This window comes from Dermochelys coriacea, chromosome 1 (genome assembly GCF_009764565.3).
Source record: "Dermochelys coriacea isolate rDerCor1 chromosome 1, rDerCor1.pri.v4, whole genome shotgun sequence".
NCBI classification, from domain to species: domain Eukaryota; kingdom Metazoa; phylum Chordata; order Testudines; family Dermochelyidae; genus Dermochelys; species Dermochelys coriacea.
The window spans coordinates 237,013,176-237,037,416 of record NC_050068.2 but is presented as its reverse complement, the minus strand read 5'-3'; positions in this window follow the sequence as shown (position 1 = coordinate 237,037,416).

The following is a 24,241-nucleotide window of genomic DNA, read 5'->3' as shown; positions in this document are numbered from 1 at the left end:
AGTTTTAAGCTATATGAAGCTCCACATCTGCTGCTATACAGAGAGAGTCTAGGATGGAGTAATTCCTGCTCCCTATTCCTTGATGAGAAAACTTTAGTTTAAAGGCCTTCAATGCTTATATAGGTCCTCCTGCAGAAAGATGGAATTTGGGACTTCAGATACATTATGTAAAAAATGAGCCAGAAATAGCTTTAATAAATTTTTTGACGAGGACAGCTTTATAAATCAGAAAGAAACACAAATGTATTTTTTAAATTCCATTCAATCTTTAATAAATTCAGGTCAGTACTTTGTATTCAAATTGAATTTATGAGTATGGAAAATCCAAAGAGGTTTGGGATTTAACCAGACCCCATGCCTGCCCTGTGTGCGATGGCTAGAGCTGGGCAAAAAATGAATATTTTCCTTTAATTGCACCTCTTTCTGAGTACAAATGGTTTATGAGAAGATGACCATTTTTGAAGGTATTATGAGCAATTCTTGCACAGCAAATTATTCAAAAGCAGCTTGTTGTGAATATTTGTTATATGAGTTGTACGACTTTATTGGGCACATAACTTATTTGGTTTGTTTCTTTTTCCTGAGTATTCTGTATGAATGTTTGCAATTACAAATTAAAGATTCACTTTAATAATGAGTAAACTTAGCCTTTGGGGCCCCTATTCAGGAAAGCACATATGCATGTGCTAATTCTATTCCCTGTTCAGGAAAGCACTTAAGCATATGCTTTAAGTTAAGCATCTGTTTGTCTCATCATTCCATGGGCTTCAATGGGACTTTGTGCTTAAGTCCTTTCCTGCCTATGGTTGCTATCCTGAATCAAAATAGTCACAAAAGGCAAACATAATAGCAGCGAGAGCAATACTTAAGCAAATTCAGGTAAAATTCAAATATTAATGGAAAAAAAATGTTGCAGTGTTTGCCTGGCTTGTCATTGTGCCATATAACTATGCATATTGTAAAACCCAGCCTAAATCAGTCCAGTTTAGCTCTAAAGGAAGCCCAAATTCACTTTGAAACATCACCAAATTTAGTCTAGACTTGCTGAAAGGTTTGCAACCCTTTTAATGAACATAGCTTGAATTTGGGGCTTGTATCACAACCCAGAACAAAGTGAGCTTCATGTGGTTTGGGGATTTGTAAGGAAAGCTTGGCACAGCTCTTCAAAGGAATTGCTTTGTATTTTAACTGCAGAAGTGCAAAACTTGGACACTTTTAGTTACAAAAGAAGAACCTATTTATGAAAATCTTTCATGTCCAAGACTTGCCACGAATTCAACCCAGGAGTATCCAATCAAAAGCCTGGCAAACAATTCATTGTTTTTTCAGGACCAAGACACCTCACGGGTTTATTTAATACTACAGATCTTTATAGTTGTTAACAATAATTATTATGGTAAGCTCTTTGAGGTGAACTGTCTCTTTCTGTGCATGTTCAGCACCTGGCATGATAGGTCCCAATCTCAGTGGGGGTCTTGGTCTTACTGTATTACAAATATTTCGTAATAATTCCTGAGAGTTCTGCACACTAGATTTTTCCCAGGAAATTTAGAATTCAAAAGGTGATAGGAACTGAATAAGATTATCAGACACGTACTGTCTGGCTTGAAAGAAATACTTAATTTATGCAATAAAATTTCAGATTATTATTCCACCATCTCTCTGAGTTTTATTTACCAAAAAGTCATTCTTTCTGTCTGCCATTTGAATGGATTTGCAATTAAGGCTTGTTTAATTTCTTTAAAAGATCATTCCTGTTTATACATCCTCTGCAGTTCTGTTTTTAAATGTAATTGCTTCTAAATCCCAGAGGATATTAATAGTAGCCTTCACTAAAAACTTTTAGTACTAAGAATTGTGATTTAAACTAGTAAAGTAAAAATTGAACAAGGAAAGCTAGACATAATTCTAACTATGATTTTGGGGCTGATTTCTTCTTTCTTCTTGCTCAATTTATACCACTTAATTTTGCAAATAGGGTCCATTTCCAGAAAAATGCCTCCATGGTCTTATAGCTGCAAAAGGTGATGTAGCCTGGCACCATAGACATTATGGGGACAGCAATGAAAGGGCTCTCTCTGCAGTAAGTAGGTACAGAATTAATTGGGGAAAAGTTATAGGTAATCTCTCTTTTCCCAATACTCCACATCCCTGGTCTTCTTGTGTGCTCCTCCTTCCCTACGTAAGATATTTAGACTGAGGGAATTATTTACATCCTCAGGGCTAGAACTACTTCTGTATATAGCTCCCTCAATGGGGAGATGAATGAATTTTTTCTTCAATGCCTGCTGTTTGAGGGGTGGGGGAGTCCTTCTAGGCACAACAGCTAGAAAATTGAGATTGAAGGTTCTTTTCCTCCTTACTGAGAGGCCATGGAACCCCCATTTACTGTTTTCCTCTGAGACAGATGAGGGAAGTGGTAGTCTTTGGCTTATTGAGAGGCACAAAGTTCTCTGTTAGGGAGAAGTGACATCTTCTGCACATACCCTTTACATTTCCTCTCCAGTTGCGTGAGGGCTTGTCTACACTTGAAATGCTACAGTGGCACAGCTACACTGCTGCAGCTGAGCTGCTGTAGCATTTCAAGTGTAGACACTACCTATGCTGACGAGGGATTCTCCCATTGGCATAGGTAATCCACCTCCCCGAGAGGTGGTATTAGATCAGTAGAACAACCTATTGCTGTCTACATTGGGGGGTTAGGTCAACTTAACTACCCTGCTCAGGGGGGTGGATTTTTCACACCCTGGAGCAACACAATTATGATGACTTAATTTTGTAGTGTAGACCAGGCCTGAATATCAGTCAGACAGGGAAGAGCCCACTTCCTCATTTAGGGCATATGGGAATGCATACTCGTTGCCTCCAGCCACACAATTTCCATGAGCCTCTCTGGAGGGGATAGTAGTCTTGGTGGTTCCAGTTTCAGGACTTTTTGTGAACCTCCTCTTCCACTCTGATTCGTGTGGAATTATCTCCTGTAATCTTTTGTGGAAATAAACCCAGGTACACAGAGATACAGCAATAGTGTTGTTTAATAACAGAACTCCAGCAATTCTTTCTATACTCTAAATCCAGCAGCAATTCTCAGATTACAATAAAGGGGCACCTCATTACATCTTCCTTCCAATGCTTTACGCACACACCAAGAGCTAATAAGCATAAACCTCTGTAGTTTTGTTCTTAGTTCTCATATATTATTATCATCCTGTTGATCTTCTTGACTGGAAGATAGTCCCATGAAAACACTGCTTATCCCTTTATATCTGAAATTGTGTTAAAGAGATATGATAGTCAAAAGTTGCTAATGAACTACCATGACATGGTGTTGTTTTACCATATTGTGCCATTCTGAATCTTTGTGGCTTTGTACAACATTTTTTCTCCATAAAGACCTTGCTTTTGTCATTTTCTGGTGTCTTTGAATGTCCCAGAATGAAGGGCAGGACATATTTATCTTGCCGGGCTCTGCCTTTGCTCTGCTACATTGGAAGTATACATCCAGACTTCTTCCAACAGCTTTTTGTTTTGTTTTTCCTGATCTTCTCCTGCATTTTGAGGGCCAGAGCTTGGGCCACACCAGAGCAGCTTTTAGAGTAGCTCAAAAGGATGGGGTGGCTTTCAGCCCCTTTATGCTCCCAAATGCTGGCCTGTCTCCACATTCGACCACTCCCCTGGCACAGCTTAGAGCAGCAAAAGCTGCTCAATGTTACATGAGGCTTCCTATGGCCCCAAGCAACCATTCTGGCAGCCAGGCATCATTGATGGGGCATTTCAGCTACTTCCCTTTCCCCTGGACAATCCTCCTGTTTTGGAGGCTCAGAAAATAAGATTTTCTTTATGCAAGGGGTTTGTTTAAGCAGGCTTTTCAACGGCTTTGTCCTGCTCAAATCAGCAGACACATGGGGAGTATGGGAGTCCTAGTCTCTGTCTATTTTGGCATCCTTTACCCTTTCCTTTTTTAAGCCCCTCTGTAGTTCTTTTCCAAGCACTTCCTTTTTGGTCTGGGAATGCTTGTAGACTCTGCCATGTCACAACTTCTTCACTTTGCCTTCCGGCTTCTTTTTCACAGCATCGCTTTTTATGCTTTCTACTCTTCCATAAACATATTTCAGATGGTCTTGAGAGACCTTTTTCTCTTCCAATTCTGTTATGCCAAACTGTCAGGTTTATCTTTCTTGAGTTAGTAGAATCTCCTCCTATGGCCATTTTCTGATCCACCTGGACTTATTACACATTGGCTGTACATTTGCAAATGGACTTCCCTTCTCCTGTTTTGGATTCTGTCACTTGAGATGGACTGTGTTCCACAAAATGGGGTTTTGTTTGATTTTTTTGTTTTTGTTGTTTGTTTGCTTCTTTGTTTTTTGGCTGTGTTTACAACATTCTTTTCCAAACACCATCATCTTCTACAAGGTTATTTTTTGAGACTTAAACTGCTTGGACTCTAGTCTTGCATGCTTATAGCATACACACAGGCTGCTCATGGCATTCCATGCTCTGGCTTCTAACTCTGCTAATTCCATAGCTCATCCACTGTTCAGTTTGGGATCACTAAGAGCTGTCCTAAGATTAATGAACAAATTGCAAAATTTATATCTTTACCTCACAATCTGTGTAGACTACATGGAGTTACATAGGTGGTGAATTATAGCTAAGGCTACAATTTAGTCATGGAGGTTGCGGAAGTCAGGGAATCCGTGATTTCCAGCGACCTCCTTGACTTCAGGAGTGGGAAGCTGTAGGGTTCTCCACTACTCATGGGGCTGGGAGCTGCAGGGTACCCACACCACTTCTGGTGGCAGCCGCAGTTCCCTGCCACTGGGTGAGGCAGGGGAACCCCTGAGCTCCCAGCCACCAGGGGGCAATAGGGGAACCCCCGAGCTCATGGCCACCGGGGGCAGCAGGGGAACCCCTGAGCTCATGGGCAGTGACGGCAGGGGAACTCCTGAGCTCCTGGCAGCTGGGAGAGAGAGGAACCCCTGAGCTCCCAGCCACCATGGGGGGAACCTCCAAGCTCCAGTGCCCCAAAGCTGCGGTTGGTGGGGATACCCCACAGCTCCCGGCTGACATGAGAGCCGAGGACAACCCACAGCTCCTAGCCCCCGCAGGGAGCTGCAGGTGGCAGGGGTATCCCTCCCCAGCCCCTAGCTGATACAGGCAGCTCCTAGCCTCTCTGCAGCTGTCCCCTTTCAGGCGGTGTGGGGATCATCAGATCCCCATTTTGTCCCGGATATTCTTAGTAAAAGTCACGGACTGGTCATGGCTTTCATTAATTTTTCTTTTTTGCCCATGACCTGTCCGTTACTTTTACTAAAAATATCTGGACAAAATCTTAGCCTTAATTATAGCTACAAAATTTGCTAGTGCAGAGACAGCACTGCCTGCTCCAAATAACCGCTCAGGCCCTAGACCAGGGATCAACAACCTTTGGTACATGGCCCATCAGGGAAATCTGCTGGCAGGCCGGGATGGTTTGTTTACCTGCAGCATCGGCAGGTTGGGCCAATCGCAGCTTCCACTGGCTGCAGTTCATTGTTCCAGGCCAATGGGGGCTGCGGGAAGCGGCGCGGGCTGAGGGATTTGCTGGCCACCACTTCCCACAGCCCCCATTGGCCTGGAATGGAGAACCGCAGCCAGTGGGAGTTGCGATCGGCCCAACCTGCGGATACGGCAGGTAAACAAACCGTCCTGGCGTGCCAGCGGATTTCCCTGATAGGATGTGTGCCAAAGGTTGCTGATCCCTGCCCTAGACTGATAGACTCACTGTGCTGGAGTTTTCTGGTACTGTGGGTTTTCAGTGGCCTCAAAGGGACACGTTGCACACACCCCTGAGTTCGTTTTAAATTTGAGTATTGAATTAAGGTAAAAACTGAAACAAAAACCCATTTGAAACCAAAAGGAAGATAAGTGGAGAGCAAATATTGACTTCCTTTTTTTCCCATACGTCTGATATTTTCTTCACTTAACTTCATTGGGACATTATAGCTAGTCTTAAATGTGTATGAGTTGGAAACAGAAACTACGCAGTGTTGCCAGCCCCTGAGCCTCTCACATTTTGCTGGGAGAATGGAACAGCTGAGGGACAGATATTAAGTTTTAGTTTTTTTAATTAGTGAGACACGTTATATAATTAGCATTCTGTGACAACAAAAATGCTGAAAAAATGTAACAGCTTATGAAATGCCCACCCTTTAAAGTCAGGTCATTGTGATTTCTATTATCTCTTTTCCCCTCTCTTCAATTTCAGCATGATTTTAGCAAAAAATTGTTTAGCTGATTTTTAATTAGATATTATGGTTCCAATTATTATCATTCAGATAAGGCTGGAAAGAAGACTTTGTACCTTTATACAGATATATTTCACAATTTTTAAAGTCATTGACTCCATTGACATGATCAGGATACAACATTCAATTGTGCCTTGAACAGATGTCAAAATGGCAACAACTGGAAACAATATGAAATGAAATGGGGTAAGAAAGGGCAAATTGATTATCTAGGTGATTTGCATGTTTGCAGAATGACTCATACAGTGACTCTCAACCTTTCCAGACCACTGTACCCCTTTCAGGAGTCTGATTTGTCTTGCGTACCCTCAAATTTCACCTCGCCTAAAAACTACTTGCTTACAAAATCAGACATAAAAATACAGAAGTGTCATAGCACACTATTATTGAAAACTTGCTTACTGTCTCATTTTTACCAAAGAGCTATAAAATAAATCAATTGGAATATAAATATTGTACAGTACTTACATTTCAGAGCATGGTATATAGAGCAGTATAAACAAGTCATTGTATGAAATTTTAGTTTGTACTGACTTCGCTAATGTTTTTTATGTAGCCTGTTGTACAGCAAGTAAATATCTAGATGAGTTGATGTACCCTCTGGAAGACTTTTGCGTACTCCCAGGAGTACATGTACCCCTAGTTGAGAACTACTGCTTAACCAGAAAAAAAACATGAATAGATGGGATTCCCAGTTTGCAGTTGCATTCATTAGGATTCCTGGTGGCTTGAGAGATATTGTATCTTGAAATGGTCACTGACCCTCTAGGACCAGGCAAAAATATAGTGCATTTCCCAGCAAAGTTAGGATGCTTTCAGCATCTCGGGTATTCTGGGTCTGTCTGTCACGCTCCTGACTCTCTCTCCTGTATTTTAACCACGAATATAATGCATTCTACTTTTACGGACTACTGTATAAAATGGACTTTAAAAAGTTAAAAGCAACCCATTACTTCTATTACCTTCCTTCTATTATAGTTGTTCTAGGAATCCTGGCTAAAGATTTGTCCACATAAAGTATAGTTCACCAGAGTAAGCAGAGTAAAGAGGCAAGAGTAAACTGTGATGAGACTAAAAAGAACAAAGGGGCAGAAAGCATTTAGAATAGCCAATACCTTATCCTCAGCTAAATATTAAGAATGTCCCATCAGTATCTTTCTTCCTTTTTAACCAGTTCCATTATTGCATACAATTAACTTTTCTTTTCTTTTCTTTTCTTTTCTTTTCTTAAATGTTTCTTTTTAGCTTGTAACTTTCTCATTGGGAGATAGACATTGCTCTTCATCCTAATTCTCTGAGTCCCTCTTAGCCTGAGAATGTGCTCCATCTTGCACCCCAATGGGCAGCTAATTTATTCTGTGGAATCCATCTTACTCTAAATGTTCTGATTCAGCAAGTCCACCTCCAAAGCAAGACTCACATTTTAATTCTCTACCGCCTCCTAACTTTGGCTGGGATTGTTCATAGAATTAATTCAGGGATGATTTATGTAATTGCATTTGAGGGCAGCAGACGGAACTCACTTTTTTATAGTCTCAAGAGATAGAGACTATAGAATGTTTGAATTTGCTTTTTTGTTTTCCAAACTCTAAACTCAGGAAATCAGTATCAAATGATATTTCTTCACTTTACACACCTGTCTTTTTTGTTTTAAAACTTAGTCATTCCTTACTTAGTCCACAACTACATATCCAGAGACTTCCCAGGTGCAGTATGTGAATTCCAGAAAGCTGCTAATGCTAACTTCATGGCAGACAACTACAATCAGAGGGAAGGTTTGTGTGGAATCACACAGAGGTGCATCCAGGGAAACTGCAGACCTGCCCAGAGAAGTTGCTTCCCTCCTATGTCTCAGTGCTCCCTATTCTTTCAGACAAACCTTTCCCTCTGGGCCGCACAATGTACCCTATCATTGGAGCTATTTTTCATGGCACTTTGGGTTTCAGATGTCACAGTTGTCAGGGTAGCTGCACCTCTGACTCCTCCTGGTCTCTTCAAGTGTACCCCCATTCAGGTCTCAAGCCCTGAGCTGTCACCTCTCTCATGGGGAAGTCACACAATTCTTCTGCTCTCAGACTGAGCTTTGAGCTGCAGTCATTGGTACTAATGGTGATTACCTGAGCAGGTCTGACTTTGGTTCAATACCTGCAGTTCTGCTCCCTCTGACAGCTATGATCAGTGGTATCCAGTGACCAGACAGCCTTCTTAAGGCAAAGTATTATTTATTTAGATACAAAGTATTTCACAGAAAAGTATCTTAAGACAATAAACAGATTATATAGGCATGTCTAGCTTACCAGATGTCTATCCAACTTCCACTTGGGGACTTTGGCACGGCTAAGCTTCCTACAGACACCCAAAGACCTCTAGCATCTGGTGCAATAATCTTCTCTTTAATTCACAAACCAGTTCCGTCTTGCTATCTTGGGGAGTGTTGTTTTTTTAAAAGCTGCTCAGTCTTTTTATCATCCCCTTCACAGCAATCAAGTCACTCTTTAACTGTTACAGCGCTCTGATCTGTTAGCTCCCAGCATTGGCAAAATATGGCTTGCAACTTAGTTGGCGATAGTCTGTGGGATCCTCAAAGCTGATTTCTCTCCCCATTGTCTCTCAAGTATGTGCAGGGATGTTCTGATCTGGGAGCTATTGTCTTCTTCCTGGTGACAGTGTCCATTGATTTAAAGTAATATAGGCACACACAAACCTGTCACTCACTCTAATATAGTTATATAGTCTATCTCAATAACTAGGGCTTTTTTATATGAACACTTTAGGTTATTAACCTTTGTTGTGGCACTGAGGGTTCCCCCAACATCTGTAGTCCTACCTGCCCCAATTATCCTTAGTTAGTTAGTTAGTTAGTTATAACAGGGAGATCATCTTTGTGGGCACATGGCCCCTTATTTTCTTTCCTTGACTGATCTATAAAACAGATCTGTCAGCCAGAGAGATGCCAATTATCTTCAGCACATAATCCCTTTAAAATCTTTCCCAGTTCACTGGCACTCACTTAGCTTTCGTTCCCAAGAGACTAATAGCTATATTTAGTATGTTAACTTTTTTATTTATATATGAAGCCCTTTTCCTCAGCATCTGGATTTTTTGCACAAGATAAAAAAAACCTTCATAAAAAATTACAACGGATTGGTTTCTAAGAGGAAGACACAAAGGGCCAAATTCTGCCCTAAACCATATATCAATGGGAATGTATATTCTTTGTACATATCGGGGGGGGGGCAGAATAGTAATAGCCCCATATAATGCAGTGTCACAACTGCAAAATGTAGAGTTACTAACTGTTACTGTACAATTCTGTAAGGAAATATTAAGACAGCCTCTAATTTTGCACCTAAAATCAGTTACTGGCTCAGTTAGACTTCAAACCCCACATGAATGCCCATGAATCAGGTAAATATCTAAATACTACCTTTTGTGCATGCAAGTGATTGTGGTGCAAACTTGGAGCATGTTTAAGAAAAAAATTGGCTGAGTCACACAGCAGTAGAAGCAGTGTTTGAGGAGAAACAGCAATCAGAGGCATCTGGGAGGGAACTTGCACACAAAACTATTTTGCTGGCTGGCATTTTGCAAGTGATGTGCACCATCTGTGAGCTGGATATCAGCTGCAGTTTGCTTTTGCCAGCCAACATCTCTAGTCAAGAGAGTACATGTTTCTAAATAAATTAGACTGGGAATATAGCAATATGTGTCAACTCATTGCTATTCCAATGAGGAAAAAGGCAATCCTGGAGGCCAGTTATTTGTGCACTCTAGGAGTCTAGGACAAGATTATGCAAAATTGTTTCTGGCTCATCCCTACTGCAGCATTAGGCTTGCAGAAGAAAGCCAATGACCATAAATGAATATCAAATCTAGGTATTAGTAAGTGCTGCTGTTGTGTTGCTATTTTTTTTAAAGTACTGTACTGTATTTCAATGGGCTTTCATGCTACCTTCACCACTAATAAAAAAATAGCTATTAATTTGATAAACAAACCTAATGGTGGGCAAAATGGCGTAACATGGAGATATTTGCCAAATGCTATTTAAACATTAACTGTAGTTCCTATCGGTGGATTTGTTTTGACATTTTGTTCAATGAGAACTGACATAGTTATTAAAAAAAATCAAATATTGCTGAGCATCGAGCTGAATATAAAATAGCTGCATTCTCTCTAGAGAATGGTCAGATGAAGTTGGAAAGCGTCAGGTATCTCACACATCATGTTCAGGAGGCCTGTGCATATTTTGGGGTTTTTTGCACTTAACATGCTTTGGCTTTAGGATTTTGGAGTGTCTCAACAAAGCTGACTTAGAACAACGCTTCCTCAGCTCTCGTCCCCTAATGCCCCTACTCTACTTGCTCTACATTGATGACATCTTCATCATCTGGACTCATGGAAAAGAAGCCCTTGAGGAATACCACCATGACTTCAACAATTTCCATCCCACCATCAACCTCAGCCTGGACCAGTCCACACAAGAGATCCACTTCCTGGACACTTCAGAGCTAATAAGCGATGGTAACATAAACACCACCCTATATTGGAAACCTACTGACCGCTATTCCTACCTATATGCCTCTAGCTTTCATCCAGATCACACCACACGATCCATTGTCTACAGCCAAGCTCTACCATATAACCGCATTTGCTCCAACCCCTCAGACAGAGACAGCCACCTACAAGATCTCTATCATGCATTCTTACAACTACAATACCCACCTGCTGAAGTGAAGAAACAGATCGACAGAGCCAGAAGAGTACCAAGAAGTCACCTACTATAGGACAGGCCCAACAAAGAAAATAACAGAACGCCACTAGCCATCACCTTCAGCCCCCAACTAAAACCTCTCCAACGCATCATCAAGGATCTACAATCTATCCTGAAGGACAACCCATCACTCTCACAGATCTTGGGAGACAGGCCAGTCCTTGCTTACAGACAGCCCACCAACCTGAAGCAAATACTCACCAGCAACCACCAGGAACCTATCCTTGCAACAAAGCCTGTTGCCACTCTGTCCACATATCTATTCAGGGGACACCAGAACCCTGCCACCAAGAGGCTCATCTGCCATCACTAAGGCCTGTGCCAGCAATGGCCCCTCTGCCAATACATTGGTCAAACTGGGCAGTCTCTACGTAAAAGAATAAATAGACACAAATCAGATGTCAAGAATTAGAACATTCAAAAACCAGTTGAAGAACACTTCAATCTCTCCGGTCTCACGATTACAGACCTGAGAGTGGCTATCCTTCAACAAAAAAGTTTCAAAAACAGACTCCAACAAGAGACTGCTGAATTGGAATTAATTTGCAAACTGGATACAATTAACTTAGGCTTGAACAGAGACTGGGAGTGGATGGGTCATTACATAAAGTAAAACTATTTCCCCATGTTATTTCTCCCCCCACCCCACCCCCCACTGTTCCTCAGACGTTCTTGTTAACTGCTGGAAATGGACCACTTGATTATCACCACCAAAGCTTTTCCTCCTTTCCCCCCTCCTTCCTGCTGGTAATAGCTCATCTTAAGTGATCACTCTCTTACAGTGTGTATGTAAAACCCATTGTTTCATGTTCTCTGTGTGTGTATATAAATCTCCCCACTGTATTTTCCACTGAATGTATCTGATGAAGTGAGCTGTAGCTCACAAAAGCTTATGCTCAAATAAATTTGTTAGTCTCTAAGGTGCCACAAGTACTCCTTTTCTTTTTTGCGAATACAGACTAACACGGCTGCTACTCTGAAATCAACAAAGATAGTCTTTGGGGCCTGTTGTATTAATGTAGATGGAATATATGGGTCTAAATTGTTAACATAACTCTGTATCTGTCCAACATTCAACAGTTTTAAACAAGGGTCAGGATTTGGAATACAGAGACCTCAGCCTACTTAGTAGCATGGCAAACAGCATTAAAAAAAATTGAACTTTTTTGTTAAAGATACAGGAAAAAGAAGGGGAACAGTTAGAGCATTTGAAAGGTAAAGTATTAAGTAAAGTTTTAATTTTAAAAACACCCCTTTTTTCTTTTCCCTTCAGCTGGAGAGAGTTTTCTGAAAGAAACTCCCACTGTCTGACAGTCTCTTAGATGGTATTAAAGATGGTAATAACTGTCCTTTTAGGAGACAGGAGAAGTAATTAGTTAAACAGGGTTGGAGATGTTGTTTAAGTCCGATTGTTCTTTTTCTAAGACAAAACAAGACAAACATAAGCAGAAGAGGAGAGAAAAGAACACCAAAGAGAAAATACAACTTCTGTGTCTGGTGTTGACTTTTACTTGCAGCCTTACTGCTGGAGAAACACAGCACACAATTGTATCAGCTACTCTGAGATTTGGCAAACTTGTTCTAGCATTGGGCTGTTTGGGGCATTGCTTTTAACTGACTCTGGTCATAGGTGACATCGGTGTTGCAGGATATTGAAGTCTTGGTCAGATCACCCAGACTCTTATTAAACAGAAGGCAAAAGGAGAGAGATTGGAAAGAGAAGAAATAAGGTGGGGAAGGTAAAAGGACACATGGAAGGAGGTGGGTGATAAAGTCTCACATCCCAGATGGGGGCTGGGACTTAGCCAAAGCTGGTGGAAGTGGTGGCATTATCTGGGTATTCTCTCTGGCCTGGCCTAGTCAGGATGTCTCTCAGGATTAGGATGATGAAGGCCCCGCAGTGTTATGATGGAACCGAGGAGATGATGCAATGGTGAAGGTTGCTCCTTTCTGTTCTTTGAGTCAGCCACCATTCCCCTACACATCTTTCATATCCCCCCGGCCCCCAAGCCTTTTTTTAAGGACCCCAGAAGAGAGTGATGGATGGAATAGAACATCCCCTCATTACTGTGGCCACCAGTAGGCCTAATTTCTGACGCACCAATTTTGGTTCATTGACTTCTGATTCCACACTTCTTTTGTTTACCAGGCGTGATTTTAACACAGTCCTTGAATTATATCAACAGGTGTCACACTGACTGGAGTGGCTCGTGACCAAGAGTGCCAATCTCAGAGCAAACTTTCAAAAGCACGGGAAATACCCCAAACTGGTGGTATGTTCTATAATTAGATTTCACCAGCCCAGTAACAAATGCGAACTCCTGGATCACTGTAACAATCTTACCGTGGAGTCAAAGACAGTCCCCTTGGGCTCTCTAATCTATCTTGCAACCCAGGCAAGCTGGATTTAGTCGTAAATGATCAGTTATACCAAAAATCACAAAATATTCAGGTTGCTTCCTATCCCAAGAGACCAGTTACTTACCCCTGATCAATTTGAACCTTAGCTCTCACACCAAAGGTAACGCCAATCCTATAGTGAACTAATTAAGGATTTATTAACTAGGAAAAAGAAATGAGAGAGTTGTTTACAGGTTAAAACAGACAATATATGTATATAAATGAGTTTAGTGTATGATTCCAAAAGGTAACAGAGAGGTAGCAATATGTCAGCAATGATTGTCCTTTTAGGGCTAACCCAGGTTGACTCTGGGGATCTCTGCCTTTTTGTTTCTCAGCTTTAGCCCTTGTAAGAGTCCAAACAGCAAAGAAATTAAAAATCTTTATGTCAGCTACTTTTTTTTCCCTTTTCCAGAATTCAAATTGATGGGACGTGCTTTCTCTCACCTAGCACCTTCATGGTGTAAGAGGACTTTAAATGAGCTTTTGTGCATGATGTCCCACAATGGCCCACTTAATTTTGATAGTTCTTCTGGATAGGTGGGGGAACCACTTTTCGTGCCTATGTTCACAAGTTCAGAGTAGGCATTTTTACAATTATAAAGCAAAACTTACTTATTACCTTATAGCACAGTTTACAGAAATGACAAGTAAGATTAATGCATGCAGCAACTTACAAGCATTTCATAGAGTCTAAACACATTCTTACACGTTCAACACCTATCTTAAACAATGTTAACATATAGGTGAGCTGGCCTGGATTCCAGCTTTGAATTCCAGTGCTGAGTTGACACTTTCAAACTTGGCAAGAGCTGGCACCTGATTTACAGGTGTCATAGTTTAAGCTAATACAGTCTTTCAGTCTCTCTTTTGTACTTTCTCCCATCAACATTTATTATGAGACTTTATAAACTTTTATTCACTTTCCCACAGGAAGGCTCACAAGTTGGGTAAATTTGTAGGCCCAGTTATTACAACAGGCCACATTAACCACATTATCACCTTCACCCAATGAAGCTGTGTCATAGATAGTCATTCTGAGTGTAAGGGGACTGTTGCTCCCTTACTAACATTCAGTGGGAGTGTATTAGTTGCTAGCTCCCAGTACTAAAAAGGGGGCAGGGTCGATGGGGAATCAGGACCCTGAGACTGACAACCCCCAGGAACAATGGAGAGAGGCCAATGCTCCAGGTCAGCCTGCATGACAGGGCGGGCAGGCTAATCGGGGAGTCAGGAGGCCAGGGAGGTCCCGTCCTCCGTCTGAGCTGGAATTGCCTGGGTCAGACAGCGTGGGGCCGAGCTAAGGAGAAAGCCGGGGCCTGAGTTGAGCCGAGCCAGGGAGCAGAGCTGTGCCAGATCCAGAGGGAGCAGCCCCTGTCCTGGGAGCAGAGCTGCAGCCCCAAAGCCAGAGGCACAGCCCAGAGAGACCAGACTTGCCCTGGGAGCGGAGCTGCAGAAACCAGAGCCAGAGGGGCCAAAGAAGCAGCCCAGGGAGCTGGAGGCAGCTCAGCAGCAGCACTGAGACCGAGTGGTGGAGCTGGGGCTGGAGCAGTCTGGAGCTGGGTGCGTTGAGCAGCTGGAGAGAGCGAGGGGGACCCTGGGCAGCAGGACCAGCACAGGGAGACGCCTCAGCCAAGGGGCTCTGCAGGCCAGGCTTGGATCATAACCCCGACAGGGCGGGGGCGACACTGGGAAGAAGGGTCCTACCACTTAGAGCCTGAGAGCGTGTGGCCACCACCAGAGCAAGTGTCCGACCCACAGCATCCCTGCAGCACAGCCAGGGTCTGAGAGGAAGGCCTGGGACTTATAAGGAACAGAGTGAACTGCCCTGACATTCCAGAGACACTGTTTGTGATGTTCCCTGCCACAGAGCGGGGTGATGTGTTTCCTTTAACCTTTCCCTTTTTCCTTATTCTTTTTAAAATTAATTGTTGATTAAATAACTTGCATTTGCTTTAACTTGTATGTAATGGTTAGTGGGTCAGAGAAGTGCCCAGTGCAGGGAGAGTACCCCGGAGTGGGGACACCCTAGCCCCTGTCCTAGGTGACCACAGCAGGATTGGGGGTCGAGCCCCCCAGGAATCCTGGGCCCAGCCTTGTTGGGGTTACGAGGACTCTGCCAGACAGGAGAGTGGAAGAGGAGTCCTCAATGGCAGGGAGGCCACTGGATAAAGGAAGTGGGAGCGAGGACTCAGATCCTTTCGCTAGCCCATTTCACCGGAGTAGTGCAGAAGCCAGGAAAGTTCCCCACAGTAGCGGGACTATTCCCCCGCTTACATGAGGAAAACTGATCCCTAGTGAAACTTGTCTGAAATCAGAGAAGTCAAACCCAGGATGAATTTGGCTCGTTGGGCAAGACTTCCAAGACAGCCAGTGACTTTAAGAGCTCCAGTTTTTGTGTGCCCAACTTTTGGAGCTTTAGCACTATGAGGGAAGCCAACAATTATGAACTTTGAGAGGAAGGGTGGTTGGAAGCCAATTCTGAATCTGGATACAAATTTGCAATTGGCTATTTCTATACTGAGCTGGCTCAAAACACAAGGTATAAACATCCTCAAACTTTGATGTTCAAAATTAGGATCTGGAACCAAATTTTGCAGTTTGTGCTTATCTCTGATTGTGTCTACGTTTCATTAGTATGATAAGACATGAATGTGCAATTTCATCATGTTGGTGCCATTCGGATACAATAATACAACATTGCAATGCCTGTAATAAATGTGGGGTGCCTTTTCACTGCAAATGGAATAGACCTGTGAAAATTAGGACTGCCTGTGAAGTTTTGGTATGGTGGTAGCTGGACTATAATTACCTCTCACACTTACTGATATTGCAGGAACCTAAAGTAGACCTTGCATCTTCCTAGTGTAGATGTCATTGTGATTTTTGTGATCATTCATAATGCTAAAAAGGCCCAAAGCTAAGATAAAGCAATAGCTAGGGGAACAGAGAGAAGATTAGGAGGCTTAAGAATTTCTTGGACTTCCCTCATATAGATCTCAAAGTTTAGACTTAAGGCATTATCCTTGGTTTGATATTGAGTGGTTGTATAGAAAATATATGTGAAAACTGATGTCATTAGATGAAATAGTGCCTGACGAACTATTTATATTTTTAAGCCAGATCCTCAGCTGGCCTAAATCAGCATAGCTCCATTGAAGTCAACAAAGTTATGCCAGTATACACCACCTGGCCCAGTGGTTTTATTTTAGGTGTTTAATCTGAAACGGTACTATATTTTTTAAATTTTAGGGCACCCTGACTGTTTCTACTAGGAAGGGAGCTAGTAACTGGGATTATATTATGTTTTTTAGAGGTAAATACAAATATGAAGATATAATAGGAGCAAATATATGGAATGGTCATATCAGGGGTAAGGCTGTGTGTGAAAGAAAACATATAATAGGTTTAACTTACTGCACTTACCACCTTTCATGGTGTTCCTTTAAAATCAGATGATGAAGATGAGAAAGAGGATTTGAAGTGGCTTGATCCAGTGAGGTAATTCTCTACTGAATTGAACCATTCTCATAACAGTTTAAGAACCTTTGCATCACTTTAATGAATAAGTCTGTTTGTGAGATATACCATATTACAGAGGGGAACATGCTAATTATTTAACAGTGTGTAATAATAGTGCTGCTTCCAGTAGCCCCATAGTAATTGTTAGTCGTCTTTTTTTATTTTTGTTTTCATGAATTATACTGTGCTGTTTTGAACAGAGATTGCTTCCTCTTTTGGTTTTCACAGCTCTCCAGGGTACACTAGAGAGTGAATCAGTTATGGCCAGCATGCAAACATTAAACAAACAAGAGAGCCATAGAAGTTATTTTGGTATTCTCTTGATTGATGGCATAATTTCAGCAAAATATCCGATGTGACAAGTGTAAAACTCATCTGTGCATCAGGTTTTAAATTGGACCTATTGTAAAAGACAGTAGGTATGTCAGACATAGAATTTTATTGCACGGTATTGATTTGTGTTGGGAAACGATGTCAAAGATTTTATGTGACTCAAAAAATACTGGCTGAGGAAAAAAAAAAGAAAATAATAGTATTTGGCACATATCATCCAAAGTTCTCAAGGTGCATTCATGAAGTTTCACAATACTCCTATGATATAGATAAGTATTACCCTTCTCATTTACCTATGTGTACACTCAGGATAAAAAAACTTGCCCAAAGTCACACTGTCTGTGAATGCCAGAGCTTGAGCGTATGCTAGCAGTCCTTTCTTCTGTTCCTAAGGTCTAATCCAGTGGTTCTCAAACTTTTTTTCACGGACGACTTGAAAATTGCTGAAGGTCTCGGTGGACCACTTAATGATCTTTCCAAATGTTCTTTGTATCGTTAGCTAACTATTGTAAAGGACTTTGAATAAAAGCGCTATATACAAACAACTTAATAATAATTAACTTTTTTTGTTCTACAAATAAAAGCACACAACTCATATTTTAATATCAGTAGTCTTACCTTTCGAATGCAATGGATGTGCCCTCTCTCCCCCGCTGTGGCAGCCCCCAAGCTGGGGCTGGGAAGGAGTGGGGTCTCTCCCCCGCCACAGCAGCCATAGAGCTGAGGCTGGGAAGGAGGACTATCTCTCCCCGGCAGCTGCAGCCCTGGAGCTGGGGAAAGTCACCTCTTTCTCTGGCCACCACAGCCTGCATGTCCCAAATTCATCTCACCCTACTGCCCCCTCCCACCTACCCTCTATTCCCCCCAAGGCCACCACCTCACCTTACATGTGTGTCTTCTCCAGGATCCAGACACCTAATTAGTGGAGCCACACCTGTGCAGCTCCACTATTTAGGTGTGTGGCCCTTCACTCTCTTGTGTGCGGCCGCCCAGGTGCACCTTAGAGGGAGCTATCCGTGGACCTCCTGAATGTAGCTCATGGACCACTGGTGATCCGTGGACCGCAGTTTGAGAACCTCTGATCTAATCCATTGGTTCTCAATCTTTTTGAGCTCAGGACTCATTTGTAATCATTTATGGTCTTTCCGGACCCAGTAAATAGTCTGGGGGTGGAGGCTCAGGGTAGTTTCAGTTGTATCCTGCCACTTGGGGAGTTGGGTCCTGCCTGGCAGTCACCACACAGCTGCAGCTCCTGTGCTGTGGGGCTGGCGGGGCTTGGCTCTCCGCTCTGGGTGTTGCAACCTCTGAGCAGCGCTGCTCAGGTTTGGCCCGACCCCCTTGACTGGACCAAATTTGTGTGAGTGGAGTTGTGACCTGGCTCATGGGATTGCAGTGCCGCTCACTCAAATTTGGTGTGTCCGGTCTCCTGCTATCATGACGGCTGGGCTAAACCTTAGTGGTGCTGGGACCCCAGAGGTTGCAGTGCTTGCAGCAGGGATGCAAGCCTTGTCAGCAGTGCCATAACTAGGCATTTTAGTGCCTAGGGTGAGCAAGCATATTTGTGCCCCCTACTAGAGCCCTGCATGGGACTATTTTTTAAATTCCGATCCCATCTTGCCCCACAGTACCCACTCCCTACTGCTCCTGCATTGTTTGTTGAATTTTTATCCCGCTCCCGCTATTATGGCAGCGGGTCCTGGCTGAAGAGCGGCGGCTGCTGGCTGGGCGCCCAGCTCTCAAGGTAGCACTGCTGTCAGCAGCAGCACAGAAGCAAGGGTGGCATGGCATAGTATTGCCACCCTTACTTCTGCATTTCTGCTGGCGGTGGCACTCCCTTCAGAGCAGGGCAGCTGGAGAGCAGTGGCTGCTGGCCAGGCACCCAGCTCTGAAGGTAGCACCATCACCAGCAGCAGCGCAGAAGTAAGGGTGGCAATACCAGGCCCGCTGCAGGGCTCTACCCCCTACCATTTTTTGTCATTTTTCCACAACATTTTTCCTCACTCCAACGTGGCTTTGCACCCGAGGCGGGTGCCCTGCTCACTCAGCATTGCCAGCCATGTTATGGCCTTGCCAGCCAGCCATATGGGACAGAAGCCACAGGGGCTGCCCCACGACCTTTGAAACATTCTGGCAACCCAATTTTGGGTCCCAACCTTCATGTTGAGAAAGCCTGATCTAATCAACAGTCTTTCATAAACATTAACACAGCCTTTAACTTCCTGTACACTCTTGGGATATTTTCCCCTCTGTAGTAAGGAGAATTATTGAAAATGATTAGATCTATATTAACATCTTAGATTGTACATGAATTTTTTGATGATCAGTCCCTCATCAGAAATAAAAATGACTCAGAGCAGATAAACCATGGATGCATTCAATCTTCACATATATTTCATCTTAAAATGCAATTTATGATTCTGAATAAGAATGACTATATTGGACTTTCTTTAATTCTGTTTTTTAATTTTATAAGATGACTGACTGTTGCAAATTGCTTTTCCCTATTGATACTTCCTCAGTTTGGATAATGGCTCTTTTTCTGCTGGCTCTAAAATAGAAAAATCTTTATGAAATCTAATGAAGACCTTTAAATAGATCTACAATATGTGCCTGTAATGAATCTAGCAATGGTGGTGTTACTCATAGATCAGTTATACTTGTTTTATAATAATCTCAATGACCTTGAAAGCTCAGCTATGTGCCTGATCCATTGTGTGCTCTGACTAAAACCAGTCATTAACTATTTAATGTCACTACGCCTTTCTGAAATGATAAATTGTTATATCACTAACCTTTTTCTCCATGTGTAAATTATGATAATATATGTTGCATTACCCAGGATATAATCTGGGCAAATGGACAGCTGCGTCCCCTCAGTTCCCCAAACTGGAGTGCCTTTTACACTGCTTTGCTGTGAGAGCAACCATGTCTGGTCTGCTCACACCCAGCCTCCAACATGTAAATCACTCCCATCTATACTGTATGAGTGCTATAGCCACCCACTCATGAATTACATTACAGGGCAACACCAGCAAATGTGTGTCTTGTACTGCCCAGCACGTTCCTGGCACATATAAAGTCCATCATTTATCAATAGAAAATGATATGCACAAATCTTATCCCAAATGGAGTTTCCCAAACACTTAAATCCAAACACACTGGTTTAGATAAAACAACAAAACACATTTATTAATTACAGAAAGAGAGATTTTCAGTGACTACAAGTAATGACAGGTTTCAGAGTAGCAGCCGTGTTAGTCTGTATCTGCAAAAAGAAAAGGAGTGCTTGTGGCACCTTAGAAACTAACAAATTTATTTGAGCATAAGCTTTCATGAGCTACAGCTCACTTCATTGGATGCATGCAGTGGAAAATACAGAGGGGAGATTTTATATACACGGAGAACATGAAACAATAGATGTTACCATACACACTGTAACAAGAGTGATCAGATAAGGTGAGCTATTACCAGCAGGAGAGCGGGGGAGGGAGAAACCTTTTGTAGTGATAATCAAGGTGGGCCATTTCCAGCAGTTGACAAGTAACGAGGCATACAAGTCAGGAAATAAAAGGTAAACACAACTAACATCTAACTTAACAATCTAAGTGAATATAGAGTAAAAGTCTCTCTCACCACATGTTCCAGCAGTCTTACTGCCTGAACCTCTTTCAGTCAGATCTCCCCCCACCCCCAGTCCAATCTGGCTTCCTTTGTTTTTCAGGTGTTGATAAGGTTGCCAACCCTCCAGGATTGTCCTGGAGTCCCCAGGAACTAAAGGTTAATTTTTAATTAAAGATTATGTCATGTGATGAAATCTCCAGGAATATGTCCAACCAAAACTGGCAACCCTAGGTGTTGATGCTGGTGTGGGTAGAGAGCCAGGGAGAGATGATTTGGGGTATCTGTCCTCTCCTCTTATAGTCCTTTCTCTTGTCCAGAATCATCTCCAGCTGATGTTCAGAAGACAGAAAATCTGTGTGGCCAGGAAATTTAAACTGCTTCTTTGTCAAAATGTAGATTTTCTGCCCACACCATCTCTCATGACAAAGAATGGCCACTTACTCTAGTGATGGTCCATTTGATCTCATTAACACCTGGCTGAGGCGTCAGCTAGCCTTTTGTCTCTGTGGAACTTGTTTGTCCCAAGAACTGCCCTCCAGAACATGCTGGAACATGTCTTGGTAAATTATACAGTGGAATCCTATATCTTTACAATGTTGCCACGCATATTTTACCAGGACCATAATAATCAGCAACTCATGAGTTTTCAAAAGATACTTTACACAGTATGCTTTGTACACAATTTAACATTATCTTGTAAAAGTGGTGAACATAGGGGTACAGACTGTTACAATATAACGTCAATTCTAATATTAGTGAAAACTATTATATATAACCATCAAGCAAAGTGGTGTACATATTATAGCTGGAGCTGCTAGAACCACCTATTACTGAAGTTGCCTGACACTTCCCATTATAAAATCCTGTTTTCAGTTGCTTATAACTTCAGCCAAAATGGTTCAGCTATCTTAGAGAATAAGCTCAAGAAAATACGTTGTTTTACCCATGTTAAAAAATTCTAGTGAACTTTTTTTTGAAAAGTTCTACCACCCCCATGTGTTGGAGCAGGGACTTGAAATTTGGTAAAAGATGGCCTGTGTATCAGAGATGAGGACTTTCGCCATCCCCATGAAGATCTGTCCAAATCTGGACAAGTTATAACCCTTTGAAAAATCTCAGTTCTCCCAAGCTCAGTAGAGATTTCATAGAATGTCACAGCTTAAAAACCCCTGACAATTCTATCCACATTGAGCATGCTCCAGCTCAGAACAGTAGGAGGCTGGACCGAACTTCCTCTGCAGCAGGCCAGGATGGAGATAGGCACCAGAAGTGGCAGTAGTATTTCCTGTCTCTTCATTGAATCATAAACTATCAGGGTTGGAAGGGACCTCCGGAGAACATCTAGTCCAGCCCCCGGCTCAAAGCAGGACCAATCCCCAATTTTTGCCCCAGATCCCTAAATGGCCCCCTCGAGGATTGAACTCACAACCCTGGGTTTAGCAGGCCAATGCTCAAACCACTGAGCTATCCCCTCCCCCCTCTTCTGTGCTCTCAGTGACCCCCTTTTGGTATCCAGGCAACAGGAAGGAAGTAGTTACCTGATTTAAAAGCAGAGGGGACACGATCCAGAGTGGGGAGAGCAAGAGGAGTAGATTGGACAAGGATCCCTGGGGTGGGAACACCTAACTGGGACTGGAGACTGGCTGGCAAGGAGACTGTGACTGGGAGCTGGGGAAGGTGATTGGACAAGGAGCTCAGGAAGGGAGACTGGGACTGGATGTCAGTGGGTATGGAGAAAATGGAGACTAAGAGAGACAGAAATGGATGAGGTGCTGGAACGGGGGGGAACTGGGATTGAGTGGGCAAGGAAACTGTGGACAATAAGGTGTGGAGGACTGGGAATGGCTGCGCAAAGAAACTTGGATTGGGATCAGTGGATGTAAGACTAGAATTGGGAGCTCGGGGGACGGATTGGAGGGACTAGGAGAGGCAATGGGGGCAAAAGGAGTCATAGTTATAGGGGGAATGGACAGAAGAGTCTGTGTTCACTGGAGAACACTCCCGTCCAGAGCCTGGAATGGAAACCCTGGTTTCTGAATTTCACCATTCCTCTGCTGTCAGCCAATACCTAAGAAATCCATTAACTTAAGTGGCAGAGGTCTGTGCAGTGGATCTAAAAGTTTCAATGCTCCTTATGAACCATGTGGCTATTAATATGCTGCCGTATGATGGAATTTCTGTTTTTCAGTTTGCTATTTTTAAAACCTAGGAAATTACACAGAAAAAAAAGCATGTTAAAAGAACATTATTAACATTAAGGCACAACCTTAATTCAACCCCTTGTGAGTATGCATTATGATACAATCTTCAATTACATGATCACATACTCTTTTTTTTTCCCACAACCCCGCTGCCAATGGCTGCAGTAATAGCAAAACTGTTGGTTAGGTAGTACACAAATAAAGGAACTAAAGAAAAATGAGAAGGGAATCAGTGTTCATATATAGGCAGGATAATTAGTTATTTTGTAGCAGCACATTTACCAGCATTTCCAGACTGGCATGCAGTTGTTGAAGCAGCAGAAGTATAGATCTTCCTCCTCTTCTAAAAGCAGAGGCAGAACTCTATTTGATTTCTCTCACACCCATTCTCTCCAGCACTTCATAAGAGGTCACCAGATGGCTCAAGTGGCTGTTGTTCACTCTTCCCTGTTTCTGCAGGGATGAGAAGAGCAAGTGATAACAGGTGGGAAGGAATAACATAGGAGGATTAGGGCTGACCAGTTGAAGTATCGTAATTAGACAGATGTTTGGAGACCCGAGAGTAGGACACAGGATTAAAATGGGACAAGGTAGGCAGTGGAGAAGGAGGGGAGCTGTGGAGGGAGAGGTCTTATTGGACCCTGACTATTTTGCCTTTAAATAAGTTAGCAAGGTCGTGACCAGGGAGAAAGAGAAGGCAACAGGAGTGGAAGGGGAAGAAAGTTCAAGTTGGAGAGCCAGATATGTCAAGAAACAGTAGCATGATAGTGGACAAGAGAAGGGAGGGAGGATAAGGTCAGGAGCTGGGCAGAGCTGAAGAAAGAAGACAGTGTATATCATAAAGGAAGTTGGCATGGCAATAGGATTTCCTGTGGAAAGGCACAGCACAGCAAAAGCAGAAGCAGAGATGAAGAAGGCAAAGACAGGGCTAAAGCTGGCCTTCGTAGGGAAGACAAAGAGATAGGTGATAGGAGCAAAGTAGTCTGTGTAGAAGACAGGTAATAACGAGGGGATTAAACAGGTGGAGGACAAAAAGGGAAGTGAAGAAAGATTCAAGGCAGCAGAGAAATCAAAGCAGCTGAAAACAACAGAGGAAGGCCAA